Source organism: Sciurus carolinensis, chromosome X, assembly GCF_902686445.1.
Source record: "Sciurus carolinensis chromosome X, mSciCar1.2, whole genome shotgun sequence".
In the NCBI taxonomy this organism is placed as follows: domain Eukaryota; kingdom Metazoa; phylum Chordata; class Mammalia; order Rodentia; family Sciuridae; genus Sciurus; species Sciurus carolinensis.
Window position 1 is genome coordinate 57,842,933 of NC_062232.1, and position 12,016 is coordinate 57,854,948.

Here is a 12,016-nt window from a genome sequence, read left to right on the forward strand (position 1 = left end):
CTCTAACTCTTTATTGAAATGATCTCTTGCTTCCCGTATTTGGTCTTTTAACTGTTGATTGGTGCGATCATTTAATGCCTGCATTTGCTCTTTCATCTCCTCCTTCAATGCCTGCATTTGCTCTTTCATCTCCTCATTTGCTTCCCTGATTGTTTTAATTATGTACATTCTGAACTCCCTTTCTGACATTTCTTCTGCTGTGCTGTCATTGGGTTTTATTGATATAGTATCTAGGTTTGTTTGGGACATTTTCTTCCCTTGTTTTCTCATATTGGTCAGATGTCAGTGGGACTCTGAGATATTGCAGATTTCCTCTATTGGCTTATAGTGTCCTTGTAGATTTCCAGTGTATCACCTCCCAGCCTTCAGCAGCATGAAGTCTTGGAGGAACTTGATAATGCAGTGCTTCTGAAGAAAGCTGCCCCTAGCCCACTACTGGTTCCAGGGCTTGGAGCTGGCTCTGTGTGGACAGGCTTTCACTGGGTGGTCTGCTCCGAGAAACTGGCCGTGAAAGGAGCCTCCCATCGGAGAGTGCAGGGCTGCTTGGGGAAGTCCCTGGCTGCCCTGTCCTGGTCCCTGAAGCTGCCTGCGGACCGGAGCTCACCGCTGGCAGGACTTGGAGCTGGTTCTGTGCAGAAAGGCTCTCACTGGGTGGCCTGCTCCGAGAAGCTGGCCGTGTGGGAGGAGCCCACCGCTGGAGTGAGCAGGGCTACCTGGGGAAGACTCTAGCTGCACTGCCCTGCTCTGATAAGCCGCCCCTATCTGGGCCTGCCACCCATTCCGAGCTTCACCCGGTGGGGGAGACTCATCCCATGGCTCTATTTTAGTCCGAGTCTCTCAATGCCTCCCCTTCTTGAATTCTGGGTTCTGGAGCAACTGGAGATGCAGTCACCGTCTAGTCCACCATCTTGGATCTTTACTTTACTTCTACGGATATATTAGAATGAGTACTTTAAAATCCTTTCCTGATGAATCCAGTGTCTGTTCACTCTCAAAGGCAGTTTCTGTTCCCTCTTTCTGTTTCTTATTATATTCTTCATTATTCTTCATAATCTTCATTGTTGTTTCTTTCCCAGTGTGGGGGTCATACTTTCCCATTTCTTTAAGTGTCTCATAGTTGTTTTGTTGGAAACTGGACATTAGAAAATATTTTGTATTAACTCTGTGTATTGCTTCTCCCCCACAATTTTTATTATTTGTTTCTTCATTTTTTAGAGACTAACTGAAATAGTTTGGTGGTTTATTTCCTCCTTCTTGTCTCCCACAGTGAGGTGTCTGATGGTGTTCCTCAGGGGGGGTGTACCTTTGGGTATGCCACAGTTGCCTTAAGGATAACAGTGGTACTTGCAGAGATCTTTTCCACTCTTTCCCTGAATACATTTAGTTGCTAATTTCCTATCTTTACTGTAATGTCTTGATGTATAAATTCCACTACAAAAGAGTAGTCCTCCTTTACCTACAGTTTTGCTTTCTATGGTTTCAGTTGTATGTGTGTGTGTTTGTGTTTGTGTGTGTGTGTTTGCGTGTGTGTGTGTGTGTGTATGTGGTCCAATGCAGTCTGAAAATATTAAATGGAAAGTTCCAGAAATAAATAATTTTTCTTAAATTGCATACTATTCTGAGTAGTATGATAAAATCTCTTTCCATCCTGCCCAGGATGTGATTTGTCCCTTTGTCAAGCATTTCTTTGCTATATGCACTACCCTCCCACTAGTCACTAAGTAACCATCATAGTTATCAGAGCAACTTGTAGGTATTGCACTGCTTGTGTTCAAGTAACCCTTACATAGTAGCTATGTCAAGGCCAACAGCATTTACCTCACTTCATTTCATCACATAGGCACTACATCATTGTAAGAAGAAAAAGGGTGAGTGCAGTACAATATTTTGTAGATATTTTTGAGAGACAGATCAAACTCATGTAACTTTTATTGCAAGAATGCTGTTATAATTGTTCTATTTTATTTTGTTAATCTCTTACTGTACTTAATTTATAAATTAAATTTTATCAACCTCCTGTCAAAAGGAAGTTGTGACAAAGGGAATTGAGAGGAGACTGCTGGATCTAATGAAAATACAATCTAGACTATACATAGCAGGAGACAACCATGGAGGGAAATAGGTGGCAGGATCCTGTTTGAGTTCAGAATAAGTATCAAACACTGACCTCATGAATCTTCCTTTGGGGCCACAATTTGATTAATTGCAGTAGTCCCCCCTTATCCATAGAGGGTGTCTTAGTCAGCTTTTTCACAACTGTGACTAAAAGACTCAACCAGCAATCATAGAGGAGGAAAAGTTTATTTGGGGGCTCATGGTTTCAGAGGTCTCAGTCCAAAGACAGCAGGCTCCATTCCTCAGGACTTGAGGTGAGGCAGGACATCATGGTAGAAGAGTGTGGCAGAGCTGAGCAGCTCACATGATGATCAGAATGCAGAGAGTGATCTCCACTTGCCAAATACTCCAAAGCCACACCACAATGCCCCACCTTCTCCAGCCATCCCCCATTTGCCTTCAGTTACCAATTAATTCCATCAGGTGATTAATTCACTGATGGGGTTAAGGCTCTCATAACCCAATCATTTCTCCTCTAAACCTTCTTGCATTGTCTCACATGAGCTTTTGAAGGACAACTTAAATCCAAACCACAACATTTTGCCCCTGGCCCCCAAAAGCTCATGATCATCTCACAATGCAAAATACATTTAGTCCATCTCCAAGAGTCCCCACAGTCTCAACAGTTCAAGGATTATTCAAAATTCAAGTCCAAATTCTTCTCTGTAGCTCAAGGTAGTCTCACATTGTAAGCACCTGTAAAATTAAAAGCAATTTACAAGTATCCAATATATAATGGTACAGAATAAGCATTTCCATTTAGAAAAATAGGAGCATAGAAAGAAGGGATATGACCAAAGTAAGAACAAAATTCATTTGAGTAAACAAGTCCTATAGTCCTGTGTCCAGCATCTAGAGCACAAGGTAATGTTTTCTCCAAAGGGCTTGTGCATATCTGCACTCATGGCCTTGTTGGTTGTAGCCCAAGTGGCCTTTCTGTTGGCTTGTCTCAGCCTAATTGCTTTAGCCTTCCTTGTAGACATTCAACAGTACTGGCATTTCTTAATCTTGGGGGTCTTAACTGCAGCTTCGACTTCCTCCTCACATCTCCATGCTCACGCTGTCAGGGTTGCCTGCAGGGACTCTGACCCTTCTGCACTTTGCTTGGCCTCCAAGGCCTTCCTTTGAAATCTTGATGGAAGCCTCCATGACCCCCTAATTCCAGCATTATGTAATCTTGCAGAATCGAGGTCTGCCACCATCTCAAGCAGTAGCCAAGCCTCCAGGGACCCTGGCAGCCTCTGAGTGCCTGGATAGCTGAGCATATTTTTAAAATTTCCTAAAATCCCTTGTGCAAGAAAGGTACCCCACTGGTCACGTCTCAAGAGAATTTTTACTTTTACTTCCTTGAGTCTGAGATGGATGTCTTGCCAGCTCCTGAGATGCCCTTAAACCATCTTTATAATTGTCTCTGGGCAAAGTCTTTAGCATTTAGTGACAGTAATGTCTTTAAGAACTGCAATTACCATAAGTTCAGTTTAATTCCCACCTTTCAAGTCCAAGTTTTTAAAATCTTTCTGCTTTTCTTTTCTGCTCCTGATTATCATAATAAATTTGGCTAAAAGCTTCTAGCAATAACCATGCTACTGCCTGAATGCTATGCTGCCTGGAAGTTTCTTCTGCCAGATTAAAAAGTTCATCACTTTTAAAATCAGCCTCACAGAAAGTCTCAGGAAACAGATAAAATTCAGACAACTTCTCATCCAGAACGTAACATAAGTGGTCTCTAGTCCAATTACCAATAGTGTCTTCCTTTTCCTCTAAATCCTCTTGAGCTCTGTATTCACTGTCATGGTCCTATCGGCATTCTGGTCTTCTGAGCTTCTAGAACAACAATCTAAATAATTTCCAGCTTGCACTGCTACACATTTCAAAATTCCTTTCAACCAATTCCACAGGGTTCCAAAATCTTCTAAACCACATGATCAGGTTAGTCACAGCATCAACCGCACTTCTCCCATACCAATTTCTGTTTTAGTTAGATTTTTCACTACTGTAACTAAAAGACTCAACCAGAAAAATTGTAGGGGAGGAAAAGTTTATTCAGAGACTCACAGTTTCAGAGATCTCAGCCCAAAGATAGCAGGCTCCATTCCTCAGGGCTGTGAGGCAGGACATCATGGTAGAAGAGTGTGGCAGAGGGAAGCAGCTCACATGATGATCAGAAAGCAGAGAGAGAGATAGCTCCACTTGCCAAATACAAATATATACCCCAAAGCCACACACCCCAATCATTTCTCCTTTGAACCTTCGTGCATTGTCTCACACATCAGGTTTAATTTACAAATTAAGCACAGTACAAGTTTAACAAAAATAATGAAATAGAGCAACTATAACAGCATAGTTGCAATAAAAGTTACATGAGGTCATTCTTTCTCTCTCACCCCAAAACCAATTTGTTGGCAAAATTTATAGGCTTTATCTGTAAAGTATACCAACATTTGGTAACTTTCCACCCTATCCAGCCAGGTCTAAGCTACTATTATCTTTCCCCTGGATTGCTGAAATTGCTTTCTAATTGGCCTCCTTATGACCATCCTCAACATAGGTCTCCTTCCTTCTACATCCTAACATGTCAGCATGATCCTTTTAAAACCTAAATTGTATTAGGTTACCCCACTTCTTAAAACCATCTTATGTCTTCCTATCTCAGGGAAAAAGCTTATGCTCTTACAATGACCTAAATGACTCCACAATGTCTGTCTGCTCCCTGCCTAGTTTACTCTGTGACTACATCTGCTATTATTGTTACCTCTCACTCACTCTGCACCATCCTACTCTGCTCTTTTTTTAAAATTTATACCAAGGATTGAACCCAGGGGTGCTTAACCACATCCTCAGCCCTTTTTATATTTTATTTAGAAACAGAGCTTCACTAAGTTGCTGAGGCAGGCTTTGAACTTATGACTCTCTTGCCTCTGCCTACCGAGCCCCTGGGATTACAGGCATGCACCAGCATGCCCAGCTCACTCTACTCTTTTACATATCAACCTCTTTTTCTCAGGACCTTTGCATTTCTTATTCCTTCTTCCAGGAATACTCTTCCTTCAGTTATCTCTATAGATTGTATTCATATTTCTTCAGGTCTTTGTTCTTATGTTATCTTTTCAATGTGTTTTTCTATAATTATCCCACTTGAAATTGATCTCCTCTCTCTCCCATCACTCTGGTCCCCTCTCTGCTTGATACTATTTAACATCCTGTGTTTCACTTAGTTACTTTATATATTGTCTGTATCGCTGCCAGTTGACTGTAATCTTCACCATGGCTGGATATTTTTGTTTTTCTCACCACCCAACATCTAAGAAGAATGTTTGATACAAAGTTGGTTTTTAATAATATTTGTTGAGAGAAGGAATTCCAGTTTACAATGTAAGGAGGGTGCACAAGGGCACTTTCTGAGCTGGGAGAGTTGGGCATAGAAATAAAGATGTGGAATAAAGCTCTCTAATAAAAGGAATTGAATAAATCCCTCTTTATTTTCATCATGAATTGGGCACAAACTGGCTTTGTGCATATATATGAGCTCTAGAGTGCCTCAGTGTCCAAAACTGCTTCTTCTCCCTCCATCCCCTATCATTCAGTCAAGCCATTAGGTATTTAATCTGCAAAATCACTTGGCCCATGACAATGCTCCCCAATGTTCATGGACATAAGTCCCTCACTACTCAGCAGATTGAGATACATTGGTAGACTTCCAATATTCTCCATATTCTGCTAACTGTTGTAGTCACATGACTTCACATGCATATATGCATGAGGTAAAGAGAAAAGGATGAGGGTGGTAGACATGATGTTTGGAATATAACTGTTACGGGCCTGGAGTCAGAGCCAGAGTTCAGCTCTAGTCATTACCTTGCTTAGAACTTAAGTGTCCCACTTAGGGATTTTCCACAGATATTCCATAGTACAAATTTTAACAGTATAAAAAATATGAAATCTTCAAGGAACCCTGAGGCCCTATTTCCACATTTCATGATGGAAGAATGGGAGACCCAGGGAGGGGACAAAACTTACCCAAGTTCCTACACATAGCGAATTGGAGAAATTGAATTTTTGCTCTTTGTCTCCTAGGCTGATGATCTTTCAAGTAGTAGACATTAAATTCTTTCTTGTGGACACCCCAATTAAAGGGAAAACCCCTAAAATCAGCAAAAATATTTTAATATAAGCCAAATACAATACAGTAGTCCCCCTTCCTGCAGGAGATATGTTCCAAGAAGCCCCAATGGATGCTTGAAACCATGCAGGAGATATGTTTCTAGCCAAATGCAATACAGTAGTCCCCCTCACGTGCAGGAGATATGTTCCAAGACCCCCAGTGGATGCCCAAAATCAAGCCGTATATGTGCTATGTTTTTCTTATACCTGCATACCTATGAAAAGCTTAATTTATAAATGTGCACAGTAAAGAGAGGAGATTAACAACAATTCTCTCTCAAAATATCTTGTTGTGCTGAACTCACCCTTCTTACCTATAGTTGATCGTGAATAACTGAAACCATGAAAAGTGAAACTGTGGATAAAGAGTATAATGCATGATTCCTATCCTAACTCAGAGAATTTTATCTCAGCAGTAATTAAGTGATATGTGTCAGGACTTTTGTCAGCAGGTGTATGTTAGTTCATAGTCTTATAACTTCATCTTAACAAATCAAAGCCAGAACACATTTAATTAATCTTGTCAATCCAATTCACTGGTAAGTAGTTCTGATACTGCAATTTGCAAAGTAGGAGTTTAATCAACTGCAGCATTATCTCCTTCCTTTTGATTTTTTGACAGTTTGAAACATCAGGTTCACACAGGCACTTTGATAATGGGGTTGTTTGGAATTGTGTTTCTTTCTGTAATAGATTGGGTACTTCTGGAAACAGACTGAGGTAGAGATTTGTGCTATTAGAAAGTGCTTTTGTGACAACATCTGAGGGAATAAAAGAAGGAAGACTGAGTAGAGGGAGAAACTGCCACAGAGGATTCAGAGAACCTAATGGAAGTTTGGGAGTTGGAATGGCCCTTCGGAGACATTTCAAATTAAGGCAAGGGTATGGGTCTTTGTATCCTCACAGGAACCTATCAGTGGATTCAGTTTGCTCCCATAGAAGAGAAGGGTGCATAACACTGAGTAGGGCAGATCTCTCAGCCTAAGACAATGCCTGGTGAGAATTAGTTGGAAGTCTTAAAAGGCAACATTCCAGATAGCTAAAGAATAAATGCCTAAGTTCTGACTGGTAGATGAGGTGGCACACCACAGTAAGCATCACACTTTCATTCCCTTATATTCAACCCTCCCCCACTTCCCAAAACTACTGTCCTCAAGTAGTTTCTTTTCTTCATTCCATACCTCACTCTGTACTATTAAGCCTATAACAGGGTTCAGCAAAATTGTACTTTCTCTTTGGTTTTGACATATAGATTCTGTTGATGATTAAAATCTATAGGCAAGAAGAAATGAGGGAGACTGACTAGCAGTTATAAACTGGAAACCATGACACTTCTGTTCTTAAATGTCAATTTTACAGGTTCTCTTTTATACAAGGTCTACTCTTTCATACAAGATCTGTTCATCTTGCCCCCAACCCCCACTTCACCAGGAACTGTTTAGGATCTCTAGGGAAGGCATAGTACTCAACAAGTAAGCTAACTTACAAAGGCTGGTAATATGTATTTGAAATGTGATTAAACATTTTTGAAATCCTGAGATGTGTGACAACATGAATTAACCTGGAGGACATTATGCCAAATGAAATAAGCCAGACACAGAAAGACTGTAAGATCTCACTTATATGTAGAATCTAAAAAAAAGTCAATCAGAGAGTGAAATGGTGTTTGCTAGGGACTTGGTATGAAGAAATGCTGGTCAAAGGATATTAACTTTCACTTATAAAATGAGTGAGTTCTAGAAGTCTAATTCTTAGCATGGTGACTATACTTAATAATATTGTACAGTGTACTTGACATTTGCTAAGAGAGTAGATTTTAAGTGTGCTCACCACACACAAAATAGTAACTACTTGAAGTGATGGGTGTGTTAATTAGTTTTATTGCAGTAATCATGGAATTATGGTTTAGATATGAGGTTTCCCCCAAAAGCTCATGTGTGAGACAATGCAAGAAAGTTTAGAGGTGTAATGATTGGGTTATGAGAGCCTTAACCTAAACAGTTCATTCATCAATTTGAACAGATTAACTGAGTGTTAATTATAAGCAGATAGTGTGTGTGGTTAGAGAAGGTGGGTCATTGTGGATGTGTCTTTGGATTTATATTTTGTCTATGGTGAGGGGAGCTCTTTCTGCTTCCTGGTTGTCATGTCTTGAGCTGCTTTCCTCTGCCACACTCTTCTGCCATAATGTTCTGCCTCACTTGGGCCCAGAGCAACAGAGTCAGCCATTTATGGACTGAGATCTCTGAAACCATGAGTGCTGAATAAACTTTTCCTCCTCTAAAATTGTTCTTTTAGGTCTTTTGGTTGCAGCAAAAGCTGACTGAAATACATGCTATAATGTATGTGCATATCAAATCACATTGTGTACCTTAAATATATATAGTAGTTTTGTTTATTATATCTCAAAAGGTGGAAATAACCTAACAAAAGAATAAGAGGATCAGGCATTAAATAAAAAAATTTGAAAGGAGAGGAAATAAATAATAATAAGAGAAATATATAATAAAAGATACCCAAATAGACATTTTGAAATCCATAAGAACCAAGGTAAGGTATACACCTGAAAGGTGATACAGTTATTCATTTGGAAATAAAAGTGAATCACAGTATTTGTTCATTGTCTATCCTTTTAATTAATATATTTTGTTCATAAGAAATTTTAAATTATAGTGTAGTGGCTTATAAGCATCCTCAAATTCAACTTGAATTACAAGATTCTAGGAGTTTAGCACACAAAGCAATTGCCTAAAAGTTCATCAAAACACTGAATATCAATAAAAAATTATTCCTGAGCTCTGCTCTATAGTACAAATTTTTGGTTCATAGGTTAGATATAGTACTATAGGTGAGATAATATCTAGTGTAGTACAAAGTAGATGAAAAAACCTGGAGTAATCTGAGGATCTGGGTAAAAGAAACAATCCGGTTGACCTGATCAGACTTAGGGTTTGAATGCCAGCTCCTGCACATACTACCTACATGACAGTATCAAATTAATTAATCTCACAAGGTCTCAATTCTTATCTGTAAAATGGGATTAACAATAAAGCCCATTTCCTAAGGTTATTGGAAGATTTAAATGAGATAATTAAAGTATATTGCATGGATCATAGGTTTTAATATTAGTTTTTTGCTCTTCTCACCATGCTACTACTATTTAAGATATGACTTTAGGCTCCAGAGTCTTAATTTTCTCAGCAGTAAAACAGGAATAAAATACTGCATCTGACTTTCACACAATGTCAAATGAGATAATTTACAGAAAAGTGTTTTGTAAAGGCACTATATAGTTGCCTGAGAAGGATTACTATTAGTACATGTAATTGGATTGTTGTTTCCTGTAACTGTTAGGGATCATCTCAAATTTAGAGCTTGAAATCTCAAATGAAATTTATGCCTATCTCATTTATTGCAATTTTCCAGCTTTTTGCTTTATCTGGTTTTGTATTTCCATCAAAAAGTGGGAAAGGGCACAGACATGGTGGTGCATGTCTGTAATCCCAGTTGCTCAGGAGGCTAGGGCAGAAGGATCACAAGTCCAAGGCCAGCTTGGGCAACTCAGTGAGACCTTGTCTGAGAAAATTAAAAGGGCTGGGGATATAACTCAATGGAAGAACATTCCGGGGTTCAATCCCCAGTACCACAAAAAGAAAAGAAAAGCAAGCAAGCAAGTAATGGGAAAGGGGATAAGGGTGCAGCTCAGTGGTAGAGCACTTGCCTAGCATGCACAAGATTCTGGATTTGATTCCCAACCCCACTAAATAAATAAATAAATAGGAGTCAAGAGAGCTAAATTAAAATTTGTCAATTGTACTAAGTGTTAGTATCTATGGTGAAGATTACATGCTGCTTAACATTAACCTTTGGTTATTAAAGATTCATGCTATCCATGACCTCTATAATAATGGGAAATTTCAAGATTTCTCATTTTTCTTTTTTAAAAATTTGTTCTAATTAGTTATATATGACAGTAGAATGCATTTTGACACATGATACATAAATGCAATATAACTTCTCATTCTTCTGGCTGTACAGGATGTAGAGTTATACAGGTTATGTAATCATATGTACACACAGGGTAATAACATCTGATTCATTTTACTATCATTCCTACCCCCATAATCCTCCCCTCCCTTCACTCCTCTCTGTTTAATCCAAAGTGCCTCTATCCCCTCCTCCTTATTGTGAATTAGCATCTGCATATCAGAGAAAACACTTGGTCTTTGGTTCTTTCGATTAGTTTATTTAGCTTAGCATAATATTCTCCAACTCCATCCATTTACTGGCAAATGCCATAATTCATTCTTCTTTAAGACTGAGTATTCCATTGTGTATATATACACTCTCTTTATCCATTCATCTGTTGAAGGGCACTTAGGTTGGTTCCATAGTTTAGCTATTGTGTATTGAGCTGCTATAAACATTGATGTGGCCGTGACACTACAGTATGCTGATTTTAAGTCATTTGGGTATAAACCTAGGAGTGGGATAATTGGGTCAAATGGTGGTTCCATTCCAAGTTTTCTGAGGAACCTCCATACTGTTTTCCATAGTGGTTGCACCAATTTGCAGTCCCACCAGCAAGATATGAGTGTACCTTTGTCTCCACATCCTTGCCAACATTTATTGTTACTTGTATTCTTGATAATTGTTATTCTGATAGGAGAGAGATGGAATCTCAGTGTATTTTGATTTGAATTTCTCTGATTGCTAGAGATGTTGAACATTTTTTGTATATTTATTGATCAAGTGTATTTCTTCTTCTGTGAAGTGTGTGTTCAGTTTCTCATTTTTCTTTATGTGTGTTCTGGTACCTAGCAAAGTATCTGGCAAATAGTAAGGGTTCAATCAGTATTTGTGAACTGAATTATTTTGTGAATCTATAGGAGTGTATAAAGAAGACTGGATTTGGAGTCAAAAGAATAGGGTTCATGTTTTGGTTCTGTTCCTTCTTGGATGTGTAATCTTGGACAAGTCCTTTTAGGAAACAGGATTACACAGATATTGTCCATAAATGGGGACCGGTAATCCTAAAGTTTTTTGAAATTTAAATGAGAATTACATGAAACTCTGTAAATTATAAAACGCCAAACCTAAGGTGTTAGTATTATTAATCATTAGTGAATTTTGCCTTTAAAAAGTCTTAAATAGGGCCTGGGGTTGGAGTTCAGTGGTAGAGTACTCACCTACCACATTTGAGGAACCTGGTTCAATCCTCAGCACTACATAAAAATAAATAAATAAAATAAAGGTATTTTTAAAAGCCTTAAATAAATTTCCTATATAAGTAGACCTGTTAATATAGGTGAAGGTATGCATGAGTGCTTACTATAAGAATGAAAAGAAGACATACTAGCAACTGTACTGTTCTAATTCATATTCTGTGGCATTCACAATAAGGTCACATGCCTGATTAGACTACACTGTAATTTTGGTCCTGGGATGTCTTACAATACCATTTTAAGTTCATTACTGCATTTAAATTACTGCTAATAATAAAATACTGCATTTCAGTGTTTCCCCTCAGAGTAGTCATTGGCAAAATAGCCATCAATTGTTCCTGCCCACTTCAAGTTAGCATATGCTACTTTTAAACCCAGAGACTCTTTCCTTTGTATTTTGTTCTAGGTCAATAGATGCACAAGCTTACAAAAATGGGATTACAGTTCTAGGTTGCAATTCTTATCATCCAGTCAAATTTAATCTCTGTACAGTATAATTACAAGTTAATAGTGTA